At 41.5% G+C, this 15,786-nt stretch overlaps 2 non-coding genes across 2 annotated transcripts; both read right to left on the bottom strand.

The window, feature by feature from the left end:
* Window positions 1-10,966: 10,966 nt before the first annotated feature.
* TRNAT-AGU (transfer RNA threonine (anticodon AGU)) lies at window positions 10,967-11,039 on the bottom strand. The gene has a single exon. It is a non-coding gene; the product is annotated as a tRNA-Thr (tRNA).
* A 166-nt stretch (window positions 11,040-11,205) lies between these two features.
* On the bottom strand, window positions 11,206-11,278 carry TRNAT-UGU (transfer RNA threonine (anticodon UGU)). The gene has a single exon. It is a non-coding gene; the product is annotated as a tRNA-Thr (tRNA).
* Window positions 11,279-15,786: the final 4,508 nt, after the last annotated feature.

Here is a 15,786-nt window from a genome sequence, read left to right on the forward strand (position 1 = left end):
AACTAGCTTAATTAGCTGTAATCGCTAATCTGGCTTAATTAGCTGTAATCACTAATCTGGCTTAATAAGCTGTAATCGCTAATATGGCTTAATTAGCTGTAATCGCTAATTTGGCTTAGTTAGCTGTAATCGCTAATCTAGCTTAATTAGCTGTAATCGCTAATCTGACTTAATTAGCTGTAATCGCTAATCTAGCTTGATTAGCTGTAATCGCTGATCTAGCTTGATTAGGTGTAATCGCTAATCTAGCTTAATTAGCTGTAATCGCTGATCTAACTTAATTAGTTGTAATCGCTGATCTAACTTAATTAGGTGTAATCGCTAATCTGGCTTATTAGCTGTAATCGCTAATCTAGCTTATTAGCTGTAATCGCTAAACTAGCTTAATTAGCTGTATTCGCTAATCTATCTTTATTAGCTGTAATAGCTAATCTAGCTTGATTAGCTGTAATCGCTAATCTAGCTTAATTAGCTGTTATCGCTAATCTAGCCTGATTAGCTGTTATCGCTAATCTAGCTTGATTAGCTGTTATCGCTAAACTAGCTTGATTAGCTGTAATCGCTAATCTAGCTTAATTAGCTGTAATCGCTGATCTAACTTAATTATGTGTAATCGCTGATCTAACTTAATTAGGTGTAATCGCTGATCTAACTTAATTATGTGTAATCGCTAATCTAGCTTATTAGCTGTAATCGCTAATCTAGCTTATTAGCTGTAATCGCTAAACTAGCTTAATTATCTGTAATCGCTAATCTAGCTTTATTAGCTGTAATAGCTAATCTAGCTTTATTAGCTGTAATCGCTAATCTGGCTTAATTAGCTACAAGCGCTAAACTAGCTTAATTAGCTGTAATCGCTAAACTAGCTTAATTAGCTGTAATCGCTAAACTAGCTTAATTAGCTGTAATCGCTAATCTGGCTTAATTAGCTGTAATCGCTAATCTGGCTTATTTAGCTGTAATCGCTAATCTGGCTTAATTAGCTGTAATCGCTTATCTGGCTTAATTATCTGTAATCGCTTATCTGGCTTAATTATCTGTAATCGCTAATCTGGCTTAATTATCTGTAATCGCTAATCTGGCTTAATTATCTGTATTCGCTAATCTGGCATAATTAGCTGTAATCGCAAATCTGGCTTAATTAGCTGTAATCGCTAATCTAGCTTGATTAGCTGTAATCGCTAATCTAGCTTAATTAGCTGTAATCGCTGATCTAACTTAATTAGGTGTAATCGCTGATAACTTAATTAGGTGTAATCGCTAATCTAGCTTATTAGCTGTAATCGCTAATCTAGCTTATTAGCTGTAAGCGCTAAACTAGCTTAATTAGCTGTAATCGCTAATCTAGCTTAATCAGCTGTAATAGCTAATCTAGCTCTATTAGCTGTAATCACTAATCTGGCTTAATAAGCTACAAGCGCTAAACTAGCTTAATTAGCTGTAATCGCTAAACTAGCATAATTAGCTGTAATCGCTAATCTGGCTTAATTAGCTGTAATCACTAATCTGGCTTAATAAGCTGTAATCGCTAATATGGCTTAATTAGCTGTAATCGCTAATTTGGCTTAATTAGCTGTAATCGCTAATTTGGCTTAGTTAGCTGTAATCGCTAATCTAGCTTAATTAGCTGTAATCGCTAATCTGACTTAATTAGCTGTAATCGCTAATCTAGCTTGATTAGCTGTAATCGCTGATCTAGCTTGATTAGGTGTAATCGCTAATCTAGCTTAATTAGCTGTAATCGCTGATCTAACTTAATTAGTTGTAATCGCTGATCTAACTTAATTAGGTGTAATCGCTAATCTGGCTTATTAGCTGTAATCGCTAATCTAGCTTATTAGCTGTAATCGCTAAACTAGCTTAATTAGCTGTATTCGCTAATCTATCTTTATTAGCTGTAATAGCTATTCTAGCTTGATTAGCTGTAATCGCTAATCTAGCTTAATTAGCTGTTATCGCTAATCTAGCCTGATTAGCTGTTATCGCTAATCTAGCTTGATTAGCTGTTATCGCTAAACTAGCTTGATTAGCTGTAATCGCTAATCTAGCTTAATTAGCTGTAATCGCTGATCTAACTTAATTATGTGTAATCGCTGATCTAACTTAATTAGGTGTAATCGCTGATCTAACTTAATTATGTGTAATCGCTAATCTAGCTTATTAGCTGTAATCGCTAATCTAGCTTATTAGCTGTAATCGCTAAACTAGCTTAATTATCTGTAATCGCTAATCTAGCTTTATTAGCTGTAATAGCTAATCTAGCTTTATTAGCTGTAATCGCTAATCTGGCTTAATTAGCTACAAGCGCTAAACTAGCTTAATTAGCTGTAATCGCTAAACTAGCTTAATTAGCTGTAATCGCTAAACTAGCTTAATTAGCTGTAATCGCTAATCTGGCTTAATTAGCTGTAATCGCTAATCTGGCTTATTTAGCTGTAATCGCTAATCTGGCTTAATTAGCTGTAATCGCTTATCTGGCTTAATTATCTGTAATCGCTTATCTGGCTTAATTATCTGTAATCGCTAATCTGGCTTAATTATCTGTAATCGCTAATCTGGCTTAATTATCTGTATTCGCTAATCTGGCATAATTAGCTGTAATCGCAAATCTGGCTTAATTAGCTGTAATCGCTAATCTAGCTTGATTAGCTGTAATCGCTAATCTAGCTTAATTAGCTGTAATCGCTGATCTAACTTAATTAGGTGTAATCGCTGATAACTTAATTAGGTGTAATCGCTAATCTAGCTTATTAGCTGTAATCGCTAATCTAGCTTATTAGCTGTAAGCGCTAAACTAGCTTAATTAGCTGTAATCGCTAATCTAGCTTAATCAGCTGTAATAGCTAATCTAGCTCTATTAGCTGTAATCACTAATCTGGCTTAATTAGCTACAAGCGCTAAACTAGCTTAATTAGCTGTAATCGCTAAACTAGCATAATTAGCTGTAATCGCTAATCTGGCTTAATTAGCTGTAATCACTAATCTGGCTTAATAAGCTGTAATCGCTAATATGGCTTAATTAGCTGTAATCGCTAATTTGGCTTAGTTAGCTGTAATCGCTAATCTAGCTTAATTAGCTGTAATCGCTAATCTGACTTAATTAGCTGTAATCGCTAATCTAGCTTGATTAGCTGTAATCGCTGATCTAGCTTGATTAGGTGTAATCGCTAATCTAGCTTAATTAGCTGTAATCGCTGATCTAACTTAATTAGTTGTAATCGCTGATCTAACTTAATTAGGTGTAATCGCTAATCTGGCTTATTAGCTGTAATCGCTAATCTAGCTTATTAGCTGTAATCGCTAAACTAGCTTAATTAGCTGTATTCGCTAATCTATCTTTATTAGCTGTAATAGCTAATCTAGCTTGATTAGCTGTAATCGCTAATCTAGCTTAATTAGCTGTTATCGCTAATCTAGCCTGATTAGCTGTAACCGCTAATCTAGCTTATTAGCTGTAATCGCTAAACTAGCTTAATTATCTGTAATCGCTAAACTAGCTTAATTAGCTGTAATCGCTAAACTAGCTTAATTAGCTGTAATCGCTAAACTAGCTTAATTAGCTGTAATCGCTAATCTGGCTTAATTAGCTGTAATCGCTAATCTGGCTTATTTAGCTGTAATCGCTAATCTGGCTTAATTAGCTGTAATCGCTTATCTGGCTTAATTATCTGTAATCGCTTATCTGGCTTAATTATCTGTAATCGCTAATCTGGCTTAATTATCTGTAATCGCTAATCTGGCTTAATTATCTGTATTCGCTAATCTGGCATAATTAGCTGTAATCGCAAATCTGGCTTAATTAGCTGTAATCGCTAATCTAGCTTGATTAGCTGTAATCGCTAATCTAGCTTAATTAGCTGTAATCGCTGATCTAACTTAATTAGGTGTAATCGCTGATAACTTAATTAGGTGTAATCGCTAATCTAGCTTATTAGCTGTAATCGCTAATCTAGCTTATTAGCTGTAAGCGCTAAACTAGCTTAATTAGCTGTAATCGCTAATCTAGCTTTATTAGCTGTAATAGCTAATCTAGCTTTATTAGCTGTAATCCTTAATCTGGCTTAATTAGCTACAAGCGCTAAACTAGCTTAATTAGCTGTAATCGCTAAACTAGCTTAATTAGCTGTAATCGCTAAACTAGATTAATTAGCTGTAATCGCTAATCTGGCTTAATTAGCTGTAATCGCTAATCTGGCTTAATTAGCTGTAATCGCTAATCTGGCTTAATTAGCTGTAATCGCTTATCAGGCTTAATTATCTGTTATCGCATATCTGGCTTAATTATCTGTAATCGCTAATCTGGCTTAATTATCTGTAATCGCTAATCTGGCTTAATTATCTGTAATCGCTAATCTGGCATAATTAGCTGTAATCGCAAATCTGGCTTAATTAGCTGTAATCGCTAATCTAGCTTGATTAGCTGTAATCGCTAATCTACCTTAATTAGCTGTAATCGCTGATCTAACTTAATTAGGTGTAATCGCTGATCTAACTTAATTAGGTGTAATCGCTAATCTAGCTTATTAGCTGTAATCGCTAATCTAGCTTATTAGCTATAATCGCTAAACTAGCTCGCTAATTTAGCTTAATTACCTGTTATCGGTAGTCTAGCTTAATTTGTTATTATTATTATTGTTGTTGAGGAGGGTACGCGCCCTAGCACCGATGCCAAAGGCATATTGTGCATCCTCATATTCAGGCCTTGAATAGGCCCGTAGCTGCAGCATAGCGAAGAATTCGCTCCACCGTAATAGAGGAGACCCTCGAGGGTTCCAAAGTATGTGAATCAAAATATTCTAGTCTAAGCGAGGCGAAGCAGTCGCACTCGCAAAGTACGTGAGCGGATGTTTCTTCCTTCTCCTGACACGACCTACAGAGAGGGTCGTCGGCAAAACCCATCAGATGTAGGTGCCTATTAAGCCGACAGTGCCCGGTCAAAAGACCGGTGGCCAGCCTAATATCCCATCTGCTGAGCGAAATTAGGTCTCTGGCACGAGACCTGCAGGGACCATTGACAAAACGTTGTCTGTCTCTGGCCCTCCATGTTATGCCAGAGCTGGTTTTGTATGACAGTCAACCTGTCATGCAGACACCGTTTGACGTGCCTGTAGGGGATGGGGACGGCCGGCCCCGGCCCCTAGAGCTTGGCCTCCGCACCCCTTTTCGCAAATCTATCGGCTTGCTCATTGCATTGATATCCGCTATGCCCTGGCACCCAGTACAACAGAACCCTGTTGCAGGATGCCAGTCGCGCTAGCAGATCAAGGCAGCTGCGCACCAGTTGAGAGGTAATCTCACACTGGTTCAGCGCATTCAAGGCGGCCTGACTGTCAGAGTAAATTCTCACAGTCCGTCCGGTATACCCTTTGTTCATACAGTAATCTGCGCAATAACAGATCTGGGCAATTTCCGCCTGGAACACACTAGCAAAGGTGCCCAGGCATGCAGAAAAACCGACCCTTGTGGTTTGGCAGTAATAGCCGGCGCCAGCGCCGGAGTCAGTCTTAGAACCATCGGTGAACCAAATAGTTTCACCTCCAGTGCCAAGAGGCAGCAGGTTAGTCCACTCGGCCCGACTGGGAAAGTGGATGCTGAATGGCTTAGTGAAGTCAAAACTGGTAACGGTTTTGTCAGAGCACATCGTAAGCGACGGCTCGAGTGCGGCGTACTCCCGAAAGAGCTTCGTATGACTGTAATCCCAGAGTCTTGGGACCCAACAGCCATTAATGTGGAGCCTGTAGGCCCCCATGACAGCCTCCTCCTCAATAAAAAGATGAAGAGGAAGCATGTCAAGGAGCACCTCCAGGGAAGCAGTTGGGGTTGATCTCATGGCCCCCGTAACACCGATGCAGGCAAGCCTTTGAAGCTTGCGCAGGGCAGCCTGCACCGTTTTAAGCCGGACCCTTGTCCACCAGACAAGTGCCCCGTAGGATAATATGGGTCTGATGATCCCAGTATAGAGCCAGTGTACAGCCTTGGGGTTAAGGCCCCAAGTCTGGCCGACAGAGCTCCTGGTCCTCCAGAAAAGCATTTTGGCCTTCTTGATGCACCGATCAAGATGCGGCTTCCATGTGAGTCTACAATCAAAAGTCACCCCCAGGTATTTCACCTCGGTGGACTTTGTCAGGACCTGGTCAAAGAAAGAGATATCATTGAACAGATCCTTAGTGTTCTTCCTCGTAAATGGAACAAGGACAGTTTTGTTAGGATTAACAGTGAGGTTGACCGCCTGACACCATTGCTCCACGTTAGAGAGAGCAGATCTCATAAGTGCGGTGACAGTATCCGGGAACTTCCCGGTAAAGACTATCGCCACATCGTCCGCATACCCGAAACAGTGACAGCCCCCAGAACCCCTGAGCCTCTCCAAGAGTTCGTCCACCACCAGGCACCACAACAGGGGGGGAGAGCACTCCACCCTGAGGGCAGCCCCTACTGGTAGTCACCCCTAGAGAGTCCCCAAGGAGAGACGCCGTCACCTCTCGGTCGGTCAGCATGGACTTGATCCAGCGGCCAAGAGTGTCGCTGATGCCAAATCTCTTGACAGCTTCAGTAATAACCGAGCTAGAGACCTTATCAAAGGCCCCCTCGATATCGAGGAAAATGGCCAGTGAAAATTCCTGAAACTCGAATGCCCTATCCAGGCAATTCGTAAGGCCGTGAAGGGCCGTCTCAGTTGATTTACCTTTTTGGTAAGCAAATTGTGAAGAAGAGAGAGGAGTTACCGAAAGTACGTCGTCTCTAATGTACCTGTCCACCAGCTTCTCCAGGATTTTGAGGAAGAAGGAGGTCTGGCATATGGGCCTAAATGCCTTCGCCTCGAGATAGGAAACCTTCCCGGGCTTGGGAATAAAGATGACCCTAGAGCGCTTCCAGTCACGAGGTATGTGGCCGAGAGCAATGCAAAGTCTATAGATTTTGCATAACGGAGAGGCGATGTGGTCTAAGCCCTCCTGCAAAAGCCGAGGGAAGACCCCATCGGGTCCCGGAGACTTGTAGGCCTCAAAACAGTTGACAGCCCATCGAAGCTTGGGAATCGTAACAACCTGCCTGGCTACAAGCCAGTCCTCCCTCTTCGCCCTGTGCAGGACAGGGTATCGAGAGTCAGGGTTTGTTGGATTGATTGAAGTGGAGTCAGGAAAGTGGACCTCCAGCATATGCTTGAGAGTCTCAGCCCCAGACTTAGTATACACACCCTCCTGCAACTTAATAGTATTAAGTCGGTGTGTGTTGTCGTGCGCTAGGATCTTCATGACCCTAGCCATGGCAGGGACATTGGAGACTTGCTCACAGAAGGTCCGCCAAGAGTCCTTCTTAGCAGCTCTAATGGCCGTGTTGTAGATATTAAGGGACTGCCTGTATCCAGTCCAGTCTCCCGTGCGCTTGGCTTTGTTAAAGAGCCTGCGCGTGTATTTCCGGAGCCGGCTGAGATCCGCATTCCACCAAGGAACAAGCCTCGAGCGGTTAACGGTCTTGAGTGGGCAGTTCCGGTGAAACGACTCAATGATAGCACTGTTTGTCACCAGCAGCCCTATCAAGATCGTTGGGTGAAGTAAGTTTAGGGGTGTGACCATCTCCGTAGCGTAGGATTAGGTCTTCCTTATAGCCGACCCAATTGGTCCGTTTTGGATTGCGTATCTCCGTCCCCACCGGGACAGAGGTAGTCGCGACAGTAAAGCAGATGTGCCTATGATCCGACAGAGACGGCTCATTAGACACATGCCAGTTAGACACGGAAGACACGAGGTTTTCCGTGGCTAGAGTGAGGTCAATGACCTCCCTTCTATTAGAAGTAACAAAATTAGGTTCATTATTCTGATTAAGAATATGGAGTTTACAACCAACTAAATATTCTAGTAAATCATCACCTCTCCTGTTGCAGTCAGAACTGCCCCACGTGATGTGATGAGCGTTGGCGTCGCAGCCCCTCTCTTTTCACATTGATCGACCAAATTGATCGCCTCAATTGTCGAGAGAGAGTCCGCGTCGTGGGCAAAGTAAGCAGAGGCAGCCGTGATAGTCAACTTGGCATGCCCAGTGGCCAGGACTAGCTTCACGGCCGCCGTGTCCTGGGACGTGTACAGCGGTAGAGAGATACAGCAAAGATCCCTCCGAACCAGAATACACGCCCTAGGTCTAGCAGAAGTATGGTCATAAAATAGTGACCCTGCCGCGTCAAGACCTAGGATTTTGCCATGGCAAATCCACGGTTCTTGTATGAGGGCCAGATCAAGACCCTCTATAGCAAACCTCCTGCAGAGTACCGCAGAGGCCGCCTTACTATGGTGCAGATTGATTTGAATCGCACGTAGCGTCCCCATGGTCCTTAAGAGAGGGGTTCAGAAGGGACCTAGCTACACCTCATCAGTCCCGAGAGGGCTAGTGGCACCTCCCCCCTGACAGGCAAGCTCCCAGTACCAAGATCCTCCCCCTCACCAGGACCACTGGAACGCTCATCGGCTGAACCCCGAAGGGTCCCATCCGATTCTTCCAGTAGGGTGGACTCATCCATGGAAGAACAAGCTTCCGAATGAGCCACCCCATCCCCCTCTGTGCCTAGAGCGACACCAGCGAGCTCCACAGCGAGATCCCCCATCTCGCTAGTCCCACCCCCTGCTGTAGCCTCGGCTGCAGTGGTTTTGGTGGTTTCCTTGTGCTGTAGGAGTTTGAAGGAACCCTTGTCAACTCCAGTGAAGCCCACGTAGCCAGCATTCTTAATGGCTTCCAGCGAGGAGCCATCAATGGACAGTACCCAGTATCGCACTGCCCTGTCCACGTATGTCCGAATGCATTTCCAGTATTCGGTAGCAAAGCCATCGTTAAGGGCCTTGAGACGCCGGAACAGCACCGCCGGCTCTTTAGTGATCTGGTCTCTGGTGCGGAACATTACCTTAAACGGCTTAGGGAGTTCGCTAGCTCTCATTACTGAGAGCACCGCATCCCCCACCACCGAGTAGGCTAAATTATCCTTCAGCCATTGACCAGTGAACGTATCCTCGCAGGAGTATACCAGGGCCCCGGCCGTCAATCTAAAATTCGCAAGGCGTGGTAGATGGCTCCCCGAAGGTATCCCATCCAGCGCCCTTAGAATCGCCTTCTGGAGCCCACGTCTTCCTCCGTAATGACCGCCTTCGGATAGCCATTTTTAAGAATGGCCATCTTTTCAGCGCTGGCGGCGTCTCTATAGGACTTAGCCTTTTTCGACGCCGCCTGCGAGGTACTGGGCGAGGGAGTCGAGTCCTCCGTTCTAGGCCTCTTCAACTGGGTGTCACGTGTCGCCGCACCCCCAGCGGGGGTGGGGACCGTTCCAGACCCCGATTTGGCCTTTTCCTTAGCGATCTGTCGTTTGAGACGACGTCGCGCGGTACGTTTCGAAGCCTTACCAGTCACATGCACCGATAAATTGGCACGAGTATCGCTGCATACAGGCCCTAGCGTAGTGGTATCAGTGTGGGTTCTGCATTGAGCAGACCCCTGCACCGTAGGTTTGGTAGTGTTAGAGTTTGTTTTAATAGAGGTTTCCATAAGAATCCCACGAGTAAGGGGGCAAGTAAAAAGGTCACCACCCGGTAGTCCCCCACCCGGGTGGAAGGCTAGATACAACGGGGTGTCGCCTGGTGCCCCGAGGGGATCGTTAGCGATACCGTAGTTTTACTTCCCCAGTACCATGCAGCCCTCGGCACGATGCCTCAACACCTTGGCTTGGGAAGGACGCGTATCCGCTTAGCCCACACAACGAAGTGGTTACCAGCTCTCACCACCGAGGAGGTGTGATAAGTCGCATTGATGAGGACCCAAGCTAGCGTGTGTAAAGTTAAAAACGCGAGCGGGAAGCCAAAGCAAGGGGGGAAGAGAACACCACATCTAGCTTGCGTCCCTAACTTCGAGAGCCCTAGCTTAATTAGCTGTTATCGCTAATCTAGCTTAATTAGTCGTAGACTTTTGCACTAACAGAATTCAGAGATGTCATAGACTTGGGCAAAGCTTTTTCTTAAATAAATTCGATTTGGAACGAGCTCATGGACTCTCTAACTATTCAAGATATTTTAACTTCAATAGAGCATTTCATCCATTAAACTTGAAATAGAATCACACCAAATGTTATATTCAACCACTAAACGCTAATAAAGGCGAGTTTCGAATGTGTTGTCAATTTCTAATAAAACAGCGTATCATTGAAAAAATCGCAAATCGAGGTATTTTTGAAAAATTTAAACAAAACATACTTAAGCTTAATTTTTGTGAATGAAGAGTAGGAAAGGACCTAATATAAAGATCATACGTTCATTTAAAAGCGTTTTTAATCCTAAGATATGTATAGTTTTTGTAGTATACGTTCCACAATTTGGCCTTTTTTTAAAAAAATCCCATGTTATTTCTATGGGAATTTTCCAGTTTTTTGCCAAAAAGGCTGATTAATTTTATGTAAATGAAAACCACCCTTAGCAACTTTTTTTTTATAAAATAAACTATTAGATGAATCTCTTTGAAATTTTAACCACTTATTCAGGACCCGGATTGTAGTTCTGTGGAATTTTTTCAAAACAGTTAACAGAACACAAAAAAGTTAGAGCCAATAAAATGACCTTCCTTATACATTAGAGGCAGTATGAAGTCTTATCTAAGAGAGCTACCGCTCTCCTAGAATTGTTTGCTTAAATGCATATCTAAATCAACTATTATTTTTAATTTTTCAAAATTTAATAGCTACGAAATCTAGTTCAAGTAACTTAACAGCGAGGCTCCGACGCATGATCTCCAGTTTACTAGACATGCGCTTTAACCACTAAGCCACGGAGCCTTTGCTGTGAAGCGATATGAATACAGAATGTTCAGTAAATTAACTAAATTATCTCAACGGAACTTTTACACTATTGTTTTCACATATGCATATCTAAATCAACTATTATTTTTAATTTTTCAAAATTTAATAGCTACGAAATCTTGTTCAAGTAACATAACAGCGAGGCACCGACGAGAATCGAACTCATGATCTCCTGTTTACTAGACAGGCGCTTTAACCACTTAGCCACGGAGCCTTTGCTGTGAAGTGATATGAATGCAGAATATTTCAGTAAATTAACTAAATTATCTCATTGGAACTTTTACACTATTGTTTTCGTTTATGCATATCTAAATCAACTATTATTTTTAATTTTTCAAAATTTAATAGCTACGAAATGTAGTTCAAGTAACATACCAGCGAGGCTCCGACGAGAATCGAACTCATGATCTCCAGTTTACAAGACAGGCGCTTTAACCTCTAAGCCACGGAGCCCTTGCTTTGAAGCGACATGGATGCTGAATATTCCAGTAATTTAACTAAAATAACTCATCGGAATTTTTACCCTATTGTTTTTACCTCTCCGAGTGACGTATGTCACGGAGAGGTTCTAATTTCGACGTGTCTGTGTGTGTGTGTGTGTCTGTCTGTTGTTACACCCGCGTGACCGCGTTCGTAGTTTGCAAATCGGAGCAAACGTGTTCTCAATTTCCGGAAATTTCGAAAATTGTATTACACTTACAGGCTATTACTCCATTGCCTGTCTAACATCACCAGCCTCTGGTCTTTGTCCATCCCACATGGACACCAGTCTGTACACACTGGCTTCTAATCACAATCATCTGCTGCTCTTTGTCCATCCCACATGAACACCAGTCTGTACACACTGGCTTCTAATCCCCACCCTCTTGTGGTCTTTGTCCATCCCACATGGACACCAGTCTGTACACACTGGCTTCTAAACACCACCGTCATCTGCTCTTTGTCCATCCCACATGGACACCAGTCTGTACACCTGGCTTCTAACACCACCATCTTCTGGTCTTTTTTTTGTCCATCCCACATGGACACCAGTCTGTACACACTGGTTTCTACACACCACCATCTTCTGGTCATTGTTTTTGTCCATCCCACATGGATACCAGTCTGCACACCTGGCTTCTACTCCATCATCATCCTTAAGGTTAAGACATACGCGGCGATCGGCCAGGGTTACGAGAAACGTCCGGCCTCCCTAAGGTGGGGCTTCCACCAAAGGTTCACGCAATTGCGCTGTTCTTATCCATAGCTGCGATTCGAAACCCTTATATACTACCTATTTTAGTAAGGCGAAGCAACCGGCGTATGCATCATTTCAAACGCCAATATTAGTCAAGTCTCTCAAGAATGTTTAATTGTTCTTTTTTAAAACGATGTAACGTTCAATAAGGCGAATAACTAACGAAGAAAATATTAAATATTAATTATATTTATTTTAATATTTAAGATAATCTTGTTTCTCAATTCAAAATTAATACGGAAAGAGTTAAAAAGCAGTCTATGTTTTTGTCTGTATGTGTCCGTCCGTTGTTACAGTAGTGCGCTGCGTTAGAAGTTCGTTTTGTTTTGATGTGTAAAGAAAAGCCAACACAACCATAATATTCCCTTTATCCTTAATATAAAGTGAATATGTGGAAATATTTTTCGTAATTATGATGCATTTAGTACTTCTGTAGCTTTAAAGCTCTATTTCATTTTGATATTCCAAGGATTTTTTTTAATATTATTATTTAAAATGGATGTTTATATATTACTTAAGCTATACTACATCTGTTTATAGCATAATCCTTTCTAAAGTCACAGTGAATACAAGCACAACGGTGCTATGTTGGTCAAATGAACATTTATTTGTCAATAGGCCTAGTGAACCAAAAAGTACACGTTTGGGTTTGGTTTTCGTTTCTGTATGCAGAGACATTAACGGTTCAGAGTGAGCCGAAAGTTAAATACACTGTTAAATAATTAGGCTTAGATTTTATAATCATGGTGGAAATCTGGGCCGGGTTCAGCAGAGCCCAGCGCTGCTGAACGCGGCCCAGGGATTTTGTTTTTGAATTTTTACGTCACGGTGCTTAGTGCTGAGCTAGCGCGGTCTTCAAAGAAAATAGTCGGCTTTTTGGATAACGTGACGTAAAACGCGTAGTTCTCAGCTTGGCGAAAAAACCATGGAGGAATTAATACAAATAGCTCTATGGGACTATAGCTATTTAATTGGCGTGAAACCAGTTGATCACGCGAGAATTTGAAGAGATATGTTAGTTTCTAATTTTAATTATAAAAGTTGTTATCTATCTCTATCTAAGGTGGGCAAATTTGCGAATCTCCTGGGCTTCAACTGCACCCCTTAATTTCAAAGAATGCAATTGAAGATGTTAGAACCTTCCCTATTACGCTCGATTATTAGAAACGCCCACTTATTCCTTTAATTTCAAAGAATGCAATTGAAGATGTTAGAACCTTCCCTATTACGCTCGATTATTAGAAACGCCCACTTATGCGTACGTTGTCGCTAATTCGTTGATGCGATGTTGGCTTTAGAGATCTGGTATAGCGTTGTTAGGGGGGGAGTAATTAGTTTTTTTGAAGATAAATCAGACGAGTTAGGCACCTTCGTTTAAAAAACTAATCGTCTTACTTTGACTTCTCGATGCAATTCGGAATAGTTTCGAATTCTATACGGGGTAGCTAAACTTCCAGGGGTTTACATTCGACCTCGCGATGCGGACTGAATAAAATAGTACGGTGGGGTTCAAACTTGATGTCTGATTTTACTTTATAGACTGGGAACTCTACTTGGTGATTCTGTTTCTACCAGCACAACTAATTGAATCATGGTCACGATTAACAGTTAGTCGCTAAATGTTGCACACATGAAACACATTTGTGAACGATTTTATATAGTTATGATCGGTTTTACTCAACAGTTAGGTTGACATTGACAAATATATATATTGAAACGAAAACTCATTTTTTTAGCTGTTGGTAGTAAATGAACTAACTAATGCGTTTAAGTGCAGCTCAGCATAGTCGTTTGCGTACAAATCCTCGTTCGAAAGTCGAACCAATAGACCATTCCTTTAATTCCACAGGAAAATCAAACAGCACAGGGGATTGACCGCCATATTAGGCTAGTTCCCTCGGGCCAAGAAGTACCACAAGCGGTAGTGCGAGTTTACTAGCCTCCACCTGGCGTTAACTCTTCGCGCGAGGGAACTCTCATAATATGGCCGCCATTCCCCTGTGCGTTGGTAATTAATGGAAGGGTCTATTACAAAACATGACGATTGGGCTTTCCGCTAAAGCGTATGATCGTGGTTCGCCAACTTGGCCTACCACGCATACACCTAATAAGTTCGGTGTTTTTTGTCATGGGGCAAGGTTCACGTTTTTTTTTGGGGGGGGAGGATTTTCTAGCAGTATTTTCGGGTTTCGGATTAGCGTGTAATCGGATTCGCGAATTTAAATCAGAGTTTGCCGAACTACCACAAGCGTAATTGCTAACCGGACTCCGGAGAGTTTTGCCCTCACTTGAGGTATGTTTTTTATTTATTATATCTAAGGTGGCACCTACGCGTTTTTAGATTTAGTTTATTTGATACACTTTGCTGTCTTATCTCTTGTTATTAAACGTGTTAGACGACATTTGATATGTGGTCTTTACATTCGAGAAGTTAGTGATTTCTTGGTAAGCCGCAATATTTCATTTCCAAATATAATACGTTATTTTTACCATACTAAGAATAGGATATGTATGCTATAAGTTTCAGCCTGGAAGGCTTACTAACATACAAAGTGTGCAAAGATACAATACCTAGTTCCGGTGAACTGTCGGTATTGGTCGGTTTTCTGTTCAACGGTTGACTTCTTAAGTGTGCTTGCTCCTATTATACTAATACTATACTGTCACTGTTTCTGGCAAATCTGACACAAACTAACAGGCGTGTTCTTTGGGTAAAATGCGTAAAAAAGGACTATGACCATTTGGACTAAACTGTTCCTTAGATATGGGCGCGTAACAAGGACAGTTGTCAGAATTGTGAAACAAATTTTTGTGGATTTTTTATAAAAGTGGTTTCGATTGTTTAGCATGGCTTAATGACCTAATAACGTTAACATCTAGTAGCAAACCGTGAACGTCTTTATAGGTTCGCTAAGCTCAATCCGTTTCTGTGTTAATAGTTTAAACTAATCAGAAATTAATGTGTGTAGCTCAGGCGAGAGGCAAGGCTTCTTCGATAGTGTTTTCCAAAGCCGTGCAGGTTTGCTTAAATGTTGATGGCACATTTTTGTAACAGTTAAAGTTTATATAAGTATGGTCTTACGATATCTTGTAATTACAATATGGAAGTTACCAATTAATCTGAAGAAAACGTAACTGACGTTTGAGCTACTTGAGATTAGAAAAAACCATTAATAGAAAGTAATTAACATTACCGGACCTTCTATGTCATTCACTATTGTCTAACGTATGTCTAATATTTACTTATGGTAAATAATCAAAAACAATTCCGTTATAGACACAATACTAATTTCACAATTATGATCAACCTTTTTTTTGGTGGTATGAATTTGAGAGGCCATAAGAGGAAACGGACCGCTTTAGCCCTAAAGGCTAGTGAGTCTCTAGAATTACCAATACTTATGGAACATATCGTATAAACTTATGCTAGAAGTATATTAGTATCGTATAAACTTATGCTAGAAGTATAGTAGTATCGTATAAACTTATGCTAGAAGTATATTAGTATCGTATAAACTTATGCTAGAAGTATATTAGTATCGTATAAACTTATGCTAGAAGTATATTAGTATCGTATAAACTTATGCTAGAAGTATATTAGTATCGTATAAACTTATGCTAGAAGTATATTAGTATCGTATAAACTTATGCTAGAAGTATATTAGTATCGTATAAACTTATGCTAGAAGTATAGTAGTATCGTATAAACTTATGCTAGAAGTAT

The sequence above is a fragment of the Phalangium opilio genome, unplaced genomic scaffold (assembly GCF_054372755.1).
Source record: "Phalangium opilio isolate 3A_F unplaced genomic scaffold, DU_Popi_V2 ptg000019l_1, whole genome shotgun sequence".
NCBI classification, from domain to species: Eukaryota; Metazoa; Arthropoda; class Arachnida; order Opiliones; family Phalangiidae; genus Phalangium; species Phalangium opilio.